Genomic DNA, 14,295 nt, shown 5'->3' with positions numbered 1-14,295 from the left:
GGAATGCTCAAATCTTACCAATATAGTGACTTATACCAACCATAGCAATAGCATAGAATCGAACCAGTTAAACACTTAGGCGAGTCGAGCATAAGTTACAACTTGAGCCCATAAAATAAAGATGCTAAAACCTGCTATCTTTTTCTTTATTTAATGACAAAATCTGTTATCAGTGAGACTTGAACTCAAAACCTCTCTATCCTTAGACGTTCTAAAGCCTTTGCCTTTTTATTAAACTCTTGAATTTAAACAAACCTACTACTTTATATAAATACAATAGAAATTCATATAATTCAAGGTTAAATTTGACATAACAGTAACAAAACAAAAAGTTGTGTGACAAATATTAAATATATTAAAGATGGTGACAACTTTGGGGTGGTTTCACCTTTCACTTTTTCTGGGTGTAATATCAGTTTTCATGGGTAAAATCACCCAATCACTTGTACATTGTGCAATATCAGTTGCACATTCTGAACATTTAGAAATGCTCCACTGAAAAGAAACCACCTTTCTAGGGCTCTAGTTATCAACTTTAAACAGTACAATGTACCACTATACATGCACAGGGTACAACTCTCCATCTTGCTAGAGAGACAAGATAATAAATATGCATTTTTTGATCAAACACACAAGATTTAGCAAATCTAACATAATAATCCCTTGTGTAAACACAAATTTGCAATATAAAGCATTAACTTACAGAAAATCCTTATGGTTTCGTAACGGGTCGGGCCCGTTACGGTGAGATATCGAGCCTGGGCTCGAAGCAGAACCCGGAAAACAGTTGAAGCGGAAACCGTTTATTGACCGGGCACTTTTGTGACCATTTCCATCGACTCTCCTTCAAATCAAACACCAAAAGTGCGGGTGCACCGTAACTTTGAATGTAGATCAAATCATCGAACCCGCTACTAGCAAACACGTCATCGAGCTCACCAAACCCTTGAAACAACCTATGTGGCATTCGGGCCACTTCCCGCCAAAATTTCATGTTTTCAAGAACCCAAATCCCTATACCCGTAATAATATCTTGTCGGTCTTGTTTCCCGATCCCACCCACCATCACGAGAGACCCGTTAAGGTTCATTAACCGCCCACACGTTAAAGCACACGGGACCCGGATAAACCCGCGTGACAATAAGTTTTTAACGGGTTGTCGGGTCGAAAGATCATAACCCACAAGCCCGTGTCGGTTTTGACCCGACCCGGTTGAGTAAATCAAGAAATACAAAACCCCGTTACATATCACGCTCTCGTCACCGCCTCGCCACCCAGTCAGCATCTCAGCCACGGGTGTCGTCCACGTCAGCGTCGACGAGTCGTACACATGGACGGAGAGGTTCCACTGGAAGTAGTTTTCAGGAACTTGTCGGGATTTTACAACAGTCACGGTGTAGGTCATTGACCGTGGCACTCGATCAACCGAGACCGAGAGGGCACTATAGTCACAAGCCCGCAACCCGGGCAACTCACCGAGTCGAAAACAGTGTTTCGTCATGAGATTAGACACATAAAGCTCACTCCTACTATCTTTATCCATGAAACAAACTAACCCGCTCGACGACGCGATGAACCATCGCGAGGACCTAATCGTGTGCGGAAGCTCGAGCCCGTACCATTTCCTTAAAACCGGGTCGTACGCGTACCCACTCGACTCGTCTGAACTCGTGAACATGAAATACCACGGTTTTTGAGTCGAAACAGGCGATACGGTCCATAAAAACCGCTTTGAGTTCACAATTTCACACCATTTTTTGCACACGCAACCGGCCCGAAAGATGCTTGTGATCGGGAGATAAGCGAGGATCTGCTCAAGCAGATCGTCGGGCAGGAGCGAAATGACCGAGACCGCGGGCGAATTGTCGTTATTACCCTCGCCATTCTTCTCGGAAAATGGGTCGAGTGAACCGAACAAATCGCAATCTTTATTGTCATCAAGATAGTGATTAGCCCATGATGATTCCCCCTTCATGATCAAGATTCAAACAAACCTGATCAAGAAACATAATCAAGATTCATCAAAATTGTATCTGTTTACAGTTTTTGACATGAAAACAAATCAAAAGATCAAATATTCAAATTACCAAATCAAGAACCAGTAAATAAACTCATATTAGATCCAGATTGATGCAAATTAATAAGAAATCTCACAAATAGATACATAAAAATAGATTCTTTAAATATAAAAACATTCCCTTTGGCATATTCTTGATAATGATGATAAAAGAAACAGCAAAAACAGAGTCAATATCAAGACAAACAAGTACATCTTTATCACAACAATTATTATAACATTATTATTATTTTTATTTTTTTGCTGTGAAGAAATCAAGAAAATGAACAAGAAAAGATAACCCACAACAAATTTTATAATTTAAATATGATGTAAATAAACTTACCATATAAAGATTTGTACCCAGTTGAACACAATCAAAATCAACCCCTAAAACAGGAGTATGAAAGCTGGGAAATCAAGATAAAAATTAAAATGATGATATAATAATAAAAGTTAGGTAAAGTACTAATAAGAGCAGATAGAGCTATCAATCAAACATCAGCAAAAAGCAGTCTCAAATCTAAAGAACACACCAATCATAAACTAAAAGAATATAAGCAAGTGTGACACACACAATACTTTAATATTAAGTATACTAAAAGTATCAAGAAATTTACCTTAATGTGCTTTGATAATTCTTGGGGTTCAGTTTCATTACATGATTCCAAGTGGGTATTTCAAGATTGGTGAAAAAGATTGAGTTAATGAAGGAAGCCCTAAATTTACTTCATGAAAATGAAAAGGGTGTTTCAAATTCTTGATTGTTGTTCAAGAAAAGAAGCAGGGGTATGAAAAGTTTTTTTTTTTTTTTTTCTCTTTTTTTAAAATATTTTTATATTATTTTAGGGCTGTTTTGGGTCACAAAAACAATGGGTAGTGGAGTCAGGAGTGTAACCAAGAAAGGATAGTGAGTACGTGTGAGACTGTGAGGGGAGTGGTTTGAGGTGTGAAGGATTTGATGCATTTTAAATGGAGAGAGGAGGGTGTGAATTTTAATGTGCAACTTTAAAGTATAGTTTAGAAAAGCAAAAACCAAAAACAACAAAAGTAAAAAAAAGCATGAATAAGAAATTGCGATTAAACAAGGGTTCATGTAGATTCATGAAAAATCTTGTTATGTTTATGTGTTTGACTTGATTACGATTAGTGTAGTATCATGTCGTGTTAATACGTGAAAAATTTTGTTGGGTTGTGTTATGTGTTTGACATAATTTCAATTAGTGTGATATCATATGGTATTAATACATAAAAAAAAATTATTGCATTGTGCTATCTTATGTTATGTTATGTGTCTGACATAATTTCAGTTAAAATTTAGAAAATAAAAACATAAAAGAACAAAAGTAAAACAAAGCCTGAATAAGAAATTGCGGATTAAATAAGCGTTTCGTGTTTACTCATGAAAAATCTTGTTGTGTTTATGTGTTTGACATGATTACGATTAGTATGGTATCAAGTCGTGTTAATGCATTAAAAAAAATCTTGTTGTGTTGTGTGTGTTGTGTTATGTGTTTGACATGATTTTGATTAGTACTGTATCGTATGATGTTAATATATAAAATATTCTTATGTTATGTTATGTGTTTGACATAATTTCAGTTGAGATTGTACCTTGTGATGTTCTGAGTCTATTATTCTTGTTAGACTTGGATACATGACTCATTTAGCACTCTAGCAACAAGACATAACTTTTGGAATTTTGTTAATCGAAACAAAAACAAAATCAAAATCTTCTATCTTTTGTCCTCTTAAGAATGGTATATACGCAGGATAAAGGATAAATATTGTTTAATTTATCATATGCTTCCAAAATTATTTGTAGTCTTATGTTAAAATATTCTTTACTAACTAAATATGATAATAGCCATAAATTATCCAACCAAAAATAATACTCTCCTTTTCCAACCACACATTCATGCTTCCTGCAACATCGATGTTTAAATTTGCCCAAATAGAGTCGCCTCTATAAAATAAAGTTTGTAATTAGCTTTTTATGCTAGCATGTGTATGATGAGGTGATGGAACAACAAAAAATAAATAAATAAATAAATAAATAATAATAATAATAATAATAATTCATGAGACCAGTTTTTCTTTGATTGAATATGCACCAAGCCCCAATAGCCACTCTTTACTTAATTAATGTTACAATTATTATATAACCGTTAGCTAAACAATATATAGTAAAATAAGACAGTGATGAATTCCTATGGTAGATAACTAATAATACTTTTTGTGAGAAGTGATGAGTCATGTGTCTGATAAAGAGGTTGTCAAAAATTCTATATATAAAGAAATATTATGAATGTATACTTTTATAGGTTGTCAAAAATTCCTATGTATACTCATTTACCTTTATGTATCATAGTAATAGTTAACTTTATCTTTTTTAACAGTTAAATATATTATTTACAAATCATTTTAAGTGGGGATTGAATCCCTGACCATCATTTTAAACTGAACCACCTTTACCATCACAATCTAGCAAAAAAAAGTTAAATCTTGTGTACTATAAGTACTAGCTCAACGTAAAAGAAAAAAAACACATCATGTATACATATTCATAAGTGATGTATTCGACCGTTTGGTTTAAAAACGATTTTTGTAACCATTTGTATTCTAACAACAGTGTTAGAAACGGTTTTTGGATAACCGTTGAGGTTTTATTTATTTACCTTTTGACGATTTTTGTAATCGTTTATATCTAACAACTGTGTTAGAAATGGTTCCTAGTAAACCGTTCATTTTAAAATAAATTTTATAACCATCTGTTTTCTAAAAATTGTGCTAGAAGATGCATAAAAACCGTCTATTTAAAACCAATTTTATAATCGATTATTTTTCTAATTTGTGGATTAGACCGGGTGTATTGGTATACATCATATGTTTAAACATCTAATATGCGTGTAAGACACGCTTATATATATGTGTGTGTGTGTGTGTGTGTGTGTGTTTAAACATTAATTTCTAACGTGCATGTAAAAAAACAGTGTAGTGAGATGTCCATGTGTATTTTTGGTGAAATAGTGTACAAAAGCTTCCAATTGTGTCTGCTCACAAGTCAACAATAATTCAAGCATTAACTCGGAGTTAATGGAGCAACTTTTTGGCTATACACTATAAAAACCAACAATTTAAAAGATTATGTCTCAACGTGTAATGTTTCATGTATGTATAGTTTTTCCTCTAGCGTGCGCGTTAGAATCATTTAACTTCTAGCATGTTTGTTAAAAGCCTTTATTTTATGGACCATACTAACCGGAATATTTTATGTAAACGTTTAATTATCTAGTGTGTGCGTTAGAAACAATTAGAAATGGTTTCTTTTGTAGACTCTATCCTTAGAAAATGTTATTTGTACACGTTCAGTTTTATAAAGTGCGGGTTATAACGTGTTATTTTAACATGCGTGCTAGAAACCGTTTTTGTAGATGGGCATTAAACCTAAACCATATAAAACGGTTTAATTTTAGGTTTTAATCTTTGATTTTATAAATTCTTATTGATATTATTAATATAATATATTGCAAAACTAAGGAAATTTTTTACAGTGATTTTTAAACAAAGTTTTCCATATTTTAGATAATTCAAAATGGTTCGCAACTGTTGCTAAAAGTGGTATATGTTAAACTAAGACAACGTTTTCAAGGATATACTCTATGGTGGAAAAGAACTTCGTATTTTATGAACAAGATTGATTGGTCAAGTTTCGCTTCTTAAATGTAGTAATTGTAACAACTTGATACTGTTGAGAACACATTTGTTCAACAGTGTAGTTTTAAAAATGAAATGAGGATATGAGGATGTATGTACATGGAGTTCTATTTGAGGGAGCACCTCGATACATAACATAAATGGTATCATTGAGATGATTTTGGTCAGATGATGGAAGTGTTGAAGATAGTATCACTTTGAGATTTGATGTCTAGATGTCGTCTGTTTAACCATTTTAATTATTATTAAAAGGTATTTACACTTTATGTTGTAGTTTCGCTTGTATTATTATTTTGTGTTCTATATCTTCGGATAATACATGCAGTTTTACAACCAAATACAACAATATTTATTATGACGCACAAAATTATTTTATAGATTTTTTAACGAAAAAAATATGTTTTTAAAAAAAGGGGAAATAAATTTAAATGGATAGTACAAAAAGAATTTTACATAAGAAATAACTTATGAGTTGTTGCATTGACTAAAGTCTAAGACGAGACATCAAATGTTTAACACATCATGAGAGGGTCATGGAATAACATGGTAAGTGTATTGAGATAAAGATACACAAGTGCGATGCATGTAGACATATTTCAATATAAGTCATCGTGGAAACTAAGTGTGAATTCTAACACATGAAAGTAAAACTAATATATGTTATTTTAAACCTTTGATTTTGGTTTTGAATGATCTACATGTAGATGAGTCTACCACTTGAATGTTGTTGAAGTTATGTGGAGGTTTTCCTTCATTTTGGGAGAGTACCCAAAATATACATGGTTTTAAGTAAACAAGGTGCAAATCACTCAAGGTAAACACTATGAATGTCGTTGTAGGTACCAATCTAAGTGATGGCTTTACACACTAGTATCATTCATTATATGGTGACAAATGTGTTCACCAAAAATGATTCAAGTTAAAACTTATGATTTACTTTTAATAAGTGAAGTATGGTGAAGCCTTGGAGATCAAAGGAAACTAAGTTATGTTTCTTAAATGAATGATGAAGTTATGTATGTGCTATATACAATAACTTGTGAGACTTTCTTAAATAAAAGGGTTTGGGGATTGTTTATAAGTCTCATAATTTTGTCTAAAACTAAGGGTTGAATGTTTCAAAGGATATTGTAATGGTTGTGAAAAATCAGAATGATGCATCTTCTGTACATATGCTAATGTATTGTAATTTAAAACATGCTAGACTAGTACTTGTTCATTATGGTGCTTTGTGAAGACTAAGTAGCGCGAAACATTCAATACATACACAACCAAAGAATGAATTTTTGTATAGACAAATTTAAAGAGGGTTTTCATTCAATCTAAGGAAATGATATAACTTATGAGGATCTTAAGAAGACCTCAGCTTTTTAAAGAGGCTAACCACTCTCCTAGTCATAGCGTAGGGTACGAAGCACCCGACGCGCACGGACTTGGACTCGGACTTGGAAACAAACACGGACTCGGACTTGGACTCGGGCGAGGGACGCTTTAGTATTTTTGGAATGTTCAAGGACTAAAATGAAAATCTGAAAATTTGACCCTTTGCGCTACGTGAACGAATTAGGGATAAGGTCTTCACGCTACGCAAAAGATAAAATACATTAACCGACATTAAGTATCTTCACACTACGCGAAGTACCGAGATATGGTTTCTTCGCGCTACGCGAAGTAATAGTCCTACATGTGACACATGGTAACACGTGGCAACCCGCCAGATGAGTCAACAATAATAAGGCGGTTCGTGCGACGCGAACAGCCAGGACATTTGTCCTTTGCGCTACGCGAAGGAGCCGAAAATCAGCTATAAATAGAAAGGGTCACGACACTTCCCATCCCACACCAAACATAGTTTACTTTCACATGTTTTTCCTCAAGAAGAGTACCGATCTCGTAGTGCGTGCCAAGCTCTGAAGCTTTGACGGTTTAAGCTCTAATATGCAATAGAGAATTGAAGTGCTGCTTGAATAGTTGTAGGCATTTAACTTCAAATACCCGAGTGAGATAGGGGTTCCGATTAAGTTATTATTTTATTATTATAATGGCTTAGACCATAGTCAGGGGGATAGCCCGAACCTTGATCACAGTTAAGCATAGTATAACTTTTCATAAGCAAAGGTTATAATGAAAGTAATATTTCTTTGTGATTACGAAATATAATATTCACATACTAAAGTCATAGCTGAAATATTATTTCTTCAACATTAAGAAACACTGAATCTTACATACAGAAGAATATATTCAAATTAATGTTTCTTTATTATTACATACTAATATTATATCCAAATTAACGTTTCTTCTTGAAGAAGAAACCTGTTACAGATGTTTCATCATAAGAAGAAACTTAGCACATGATTGGTAAATAAAAAGAAAGACTACAAGTCTAAATATCTCTTTAAACAAATAATCAGTCAAGGTTTAAAGCTATCAAAACCAAACTAAAGGCATGCTGAGTAATCAAGAAACATCGTCAAGGTATTTATGCAAACCTATTACAAATATAGGTTAACAGCATACTGACTTGAAAGGTTTTCAAACGTCACCGAACTAACATCAACAGATGAATACGTTAACCTTCTACCGACTGAACTGATTTTACTCTTGTAGTAAACAGGTTGTTCATTGCAAAGAGTCTGATAAATGTTTGCATGAGATTACTTGTCTCTAACAATGTTATAAGACAAAGTAGATAATAAAAAGCAACTCAGACTGAATACACATGTGTCTGGATCCATACATAACTGACAATTGGCATACAAAACCAAGTCAGTCATAACCAGTTCTCCAACAGGGTCACATAGCCTAGGGGAAGACTGTCTCCGAATAGGGGCTATGTAACTCGGGGAACCTTTGAATTGTGCGTGTAGGGTAGTGGTACAAATCCTGGGAATGACAGGCATTTCTGCTGAGATTATGGAAACAGAAAACTATGTTTGTATTTAACGACTGTTATAAATTGTTTAATCGAGTCAACTTTTCATCGGCTGTGTGCTAATATATTTTTCCCCCACATTTCAGGGAAACAGTAACTGATAGAACACATAAGCAAGACATATTAGAGGAATGGAGATATATTCATTAGAGGTTATCTGATGGCTCAGATATTCTATTCAAAATATTATAAAGAATAATATTTTCAAAAAGACAAGTATTTGAAATATTAAATGGGTATTCAAATCCCGAGTTTTCAGTATAATAATATTTTATTTAAAAGACTAAAATGGGTATTCCTCTAATATGGTCACAAGCAACCGATAGATCTGATAAAACTAACTGATCTGATAAAACTAACAGATTTGATAAATTTGACTGATTTGATAAAACTAATTGATTAGATAAATCTGACTGATCCGATAAATCCAATAGATCAGACTGATCCTTATTTGACTTATGGAAGTCAACCGATATATATTCCTGGTAGTCCACAAATGCCAATAGAAATATCTAGTGATACTTCTGAGAGCATTCTGCAGTATTATCCGTCTGAAATTTCAACTTACCATCCTTTCGAGGAAATGGAAGTCTAGAGCAAGATTAAATAGGAATTTAGTACATATTCATCCAGTTGAATGGACTACCATTGTGATCAAGGTAAGTGGCACTTCGGGTCGCCACTGCCTAATTATCAAAATCCAAACGTAACAGCAGGACCATTCCATAAACCGAAAGTGAGGGTTACCATGCCCCTGAAAGAATACCATTCTTAATGTCAACCAGCTTTCTATCTTAATCAGAAGAAGAGAAGAAGGAAGATATGAAAGAAAATGAATCTCCTTACTCTCCACCATACCATGGTCCCGTACTAGCAATCTCTGAACAGGCAAACGAAAAACGGGAAGAGGCCCGATTAGTTAAAGAGTTTTGCATAAAATACATCCTAAATGAAGAAATACAAGCTTATGTGGCAAACCCGTATTTTTTCACCTAAAGGAAATAGCCTACCTTTTTCCAGTAGTATCCATATCTATAAGGCAATTCAAGATTTTTGTTTTGCTCACACTCAAGGCAAACAACTAAACATAGAGGAATATATAGCATTAAAGATGATTCAGTTCATTCTGAAATCAATGTTATCAAGATAGCAGAAGTGATGCTTAAGAAAGAAATGAATACTAAAGAAGGGCAAAAAGAGAAAGAAATTAGCAAAGGATAACAAGGATAAGAAATTCATTATTCACTGAAAGAAATAGACGCTAAAATATCAACAGTTATAGTAATTTTATGCAACATAAATAAAAGATATGTTTTATCTATCTGAAATATTAAACTTATCTTTAAGATTTATGTTAAGAAAAAATAGCACAAATTTCCAAGAAATTCTTTTGGCAAATCTGGAAATAAGAGAATACCAGCAATAAAATAAAGGAACGGTCCAGGTGGACAGATTCCAAAGGAAGATTAACTTCAAGTCAACGCTAGACAGAATATTTAATAGAAATCGACCCAGAAAGAGACTTAGAGAGATTCTCACGGTCTGATTGTACACAAGAATGTCGAATCCTAGTAAGGATGAAACTTCAAGCAACAGGAACATAACAAAACTTGCACAGGAGATTCCTGAGCAATATCTAGTCAAAATGATAGATGAAATGAAAGAAGAGATGCAAACAATTAGAAATTATCCATATTGGAATCCTTCTCGTCATGATGAAAGCATTCTAATTTCAACACTAAAAATAAGATTTCCAAAGACCATTTAGTTGCCCAAGGTTGTAGTTTTGAGGAATTCAAAGCCTTTGAACCAAAAGAATTTTATGGTGACCAAGATGTCATACCAGCTTTATGATGGCTTGATGAGATCAAGACCATTGTTAGTCGATGTACCAAGATTCAAAAGATTTAGTATGCATCTCTAAAATCTAAAGGTGAAGCCATAGAATGGTGGAACAGTCTAATCATGTTAAAAGGGCAGAGAAACTGTATATCAAATGAAATAGGAAGCATATCAAAGAACTTGTGTTACAATAGTTTTGCCCCATGCATGAAATCGAGCATATTCAAATCTAATTTCTAGATCAAAAGATGGAAGGCAAAAATTTCAAGGACTATAATGCCAAGTTTCTTGAATATTGCCAATCAAATCCACGTTTAAATGATTCAGAATACAATAAAGTAATCCAACACTTAGAACATATATCATGTTGATTTAAGTTATCATCTCGAAAGACAACGAGAAGAGAAAAGATAAATTTAATGTCAAGAGGCGTCAAAATATACAAAGACAGTTTATAGAATATCAACCAAAGTTGATCAAAAAGTCAAAGAAAATGAGCTTGAGAATGTTCAAGAGATATGGTTGATAGCATATCAAAATAAAATTAAGCAAAGGTATAAAGATACTGCCAGAATACAAGGAAAATTAATGCTTAGAATCAGAGATGGAATAAATTCGACAGACTGAATTAAGGAACAACAGAATTAACATCAGTAAATGTTTAGAATAAAAAATGTAAGGTAAATAATTAAACACAGCTGGCCACTGTGTTTAGAAATTTACAATTACTTATGATGGTCTGAACTATTGACTGTTACATCATTTGAGATGTTCTGAACTATTGACTCGGTCTGTCCAAGACACATATTACAATTGATGTGGCTAGTACGTTATGATCCAAGTCGGGTCATACCCAATAACAAGCTAAGCAAACACCAATAATATTTGTTTATAGATGATATGATCATAGTAAATAAATATTAACACTTACGATATTTGGAAAAGGGTTTCTAAATTCGTTGTACTTGTGAAATAAATAAATCATATAGATGATTTATATTTTGAGAGACGACATTTCATAATGTTATTTAAGTTGGTTAAGTAACTATATGGAAGGCTTATTACTCTTGCATGTCACTTATGTTATGTCACATTTTATTTATTAAACATAACATAAGTTTTTATAAAATGATTTTGAATTTTGAAAGAGAGCCAAAAAGCACCCCCCCCCCCCTCTTTTACCACTTCTCTCTCTTTTCTTGATTAAAAACAACATGCAAGGATGTTTATTGGCTAAGTGGGTGGTGCATTAGATGAACATCACACACTCTCTCACACACATACAAGAAGCAAAATAGAAAACTCTCTATTTCTCTCTTGATTTCGGCCAACATTGAGGAAGAAGAAGGAGGTTCTTTCTAGTGTAAAAATCCTAGCAACAAGCTGTCTGTTGGAATCTTAGGGTATACAAGCTTGAGGTTTTCTCCTTTGAAGACTAGCCGTTCAATCCTTGTCTTCCTCATCTTCCCAACTTCTTGAAAGGTAGTCATGCATGAACTTCTTATGGTTATTTGTGTTGGTAAGCATGTAGGTTCGTATATGGATCCAGGTTTTGGGTTTTACATATAAAATCGGTTTTATATTCATCTAAATAACAAGATTTAAAACTTATTTATCCACTGTGTTTTTCATATAAAAGAGGTTATATGACTTTGATAATCTTGTTAAAACCCAACAATGGTATCAAGAGCCGCTTATACGAATGCATGCTTCAATAAATCTAAAATTTTCGGGTTTTATGGTGTGTTTCATCATATAGCTGAAAGTTTTGGGTTTTTTGGTTACCCCTTGGTTTTTCAAGATTATACTTTACATGCATGTGGTAATCTTGAAGAATTAAGTCATTTGGATGATTGTTTGTTTTGTTTGGACAAAACCCGAAACTTTCGGCTTTCTATGTCTTGGCCGAAAGTTTAAGGGAAAAAAAGGGGAACCATTTTAGTCTTGTAATTCTTGTATATTTGGATGTGTATTGAATGTTCATAACCTAGCCATAGCCTTGTGTTTGGATGAATGTTTGTGTTGTGATTCATTTGTTTATTCAATTTGGTTGTAATTTTCTTTTATTTGGGTTTGTAATCTATTTATTTATTTCATATTGGTTTGTAATAATAAGTAGATTAGTCGTATTTCTTTTACTATAGAAAAATGTATTAGGATATATTTTGTAAAAAAAGAAGCAAGAAAGGAAGCCCAAATAAAGTGAAGGAGACACAAGATGAAGTGGACACTTGAGGCATTTGGATGCAGGATCAAGTGGGAGTTAACCGACACAAGCCCAATGTCACTTTTGGTCCCTTAGGACAGACTTTTTGGCACCCTTGTTTCGGTCAACAAGTGTTGCCAAGATTAGGTGGCTATGGTTATGGACTTATGGTTGTTTAAATGTATGGTTGTTTTGGTTGATTTATTTTGTTTTGTTATTTGAAATATGGATAGTTAACAACTTAAAATCAACAACTTGCATAAAATCGGTTCCTTAGAAATCGTTAGGTAATAAATTTGGTTTTATTAAAGGCTAATGATTTCAGAATAAAATGTTTTTAATTAAAGGGAAATTTGAAAATGGGTTTTAATTAAGTACCATACATTTGAATGTATGCAAATGCAAGGTACATAAATTGTTTTCCAATCTAGAATTTAGAAAATGAAAATCCCTTTTATAAAACAAGTCAAAGACCATCCTTTTATACAACACTCGAATCACTTGGGAACTCGATGTGGGGATAAAGGTCACCTAACCACATTGGAGGAAACTTGTGGGTTTGAGGTGGGTTTACCATATTTGTGGGATAAAGATCACCTAACCACTTATATGTGTAAACTCACATGTGTGTGTAAGTAGGACGAATTAATTTGGAAACCATGTGAATAGGGTCACCGAAGCATGGCATACAATGGTGTTGATGGGATTAAACATGCCAACTAAACATAAGATGTTTAACCGGTCCCATAAAACTAGAAGTTGCAAAGAGTTGCAATCGTCAAACGTTGACTACCTGTTAATTTAAAATAGTAGGATAAAGGTCACCTAACTACTATTAGAATGTAACGTCGGGTTATAGATTTTAATCACTAATTGTCTAGGAGACATAAAGGATATTAACGATTAAAATTGATTAATGATATCGAAAATACTAAAATTGAGCTTTGTTAAATTACTTAGATGGCCGCAATCAACAATCCACCTAACGCAATTATCCCACCCGTACATAACCTATCACTAAGAGCCATACTCGATAAGGATTGTCACAACTATAAAAATTTCATGGATTGGTATCGAAACTTGAGAATCGTTCTCAAGCAAGAAAACAAATCCTACATATTAGACGATCCCATTCCCGATGTACCTAACATTGACGATGTTGAAGCCTATAACGATTGGTTAAAATACACCAAGGATTCGGTGCAAGTTTCTTGCCTCATGTTGGGAACTATGATTTCCGAGATTCAAAAGGGTTTTGAACATCATGGGGCATACGACATGATCACCCAACTAAAGGAAATTTTCCTTACACAAGCTAGGGTGGAACGCTTCGAAATGGTTCGAGGGCTTCATGCATTTCATATGGAAGAAACCCGATCGGTTTCATCTTATGTACTTAAGATGAAAAGCCACATTGATCGAATTGAGCGGCTAAATTGTCCCGTCTCAAAAGATTTAGCCACGGATTTCATCCTCAATGGCCTAACCAAGAAATTTTAGACTTTTGTAATGAATTATAACATTAATGGATGGGACAAGAGC

General features: G+C 33.7%; 1 pseudogene across 1 annotated transcript; it reads right to left on the bottom strand.

Moving 5' to 3' along the window:
• Nucleotides 1–699: 699 nt before the first annotated feature.
• On the bottom strand, nucleotides 700–2,992 carry LOC143632222 (F-box/kelch-repeat protein At3g61590 pseudogene; annotated as a pseudogene). The gene is made up of 2 exons (XR_013153492.1): nucleotides 2,677–2,992; nucleotides 700–1,994 (listed from the first exon to the last, which is right to left on the bottom strand). The product of XR_013153492.1 is annotated as an F-box/kelch-repeat protein At3g61590 pseudogene (transcript).
• Nucleotides 2,993–14,295: the final 11,303 nt, after the last annotated feature.

This window comes from Bidens hawaiensis, unplaced genomic scaffold (genome assembly GCF_021521415.1).
Source record: "Bidens hawaiensis isolate Kalapana, Puna unplaced genomic scaffold, B.hawaiensis_p1.1 tig00006386_1, whole genome shotgun sequence".
Classification (NCBI taxonomy): domain Eukaryota; kingdom Viridiplantae; phylum Streptophyta; class Magnoliopsida; order Asterales; family Asteraceae; genus Bidens; species Bidens hawaiensis.
This window is presented reverse-complemented; position numbering and strand designations above follow the sequence as displayed.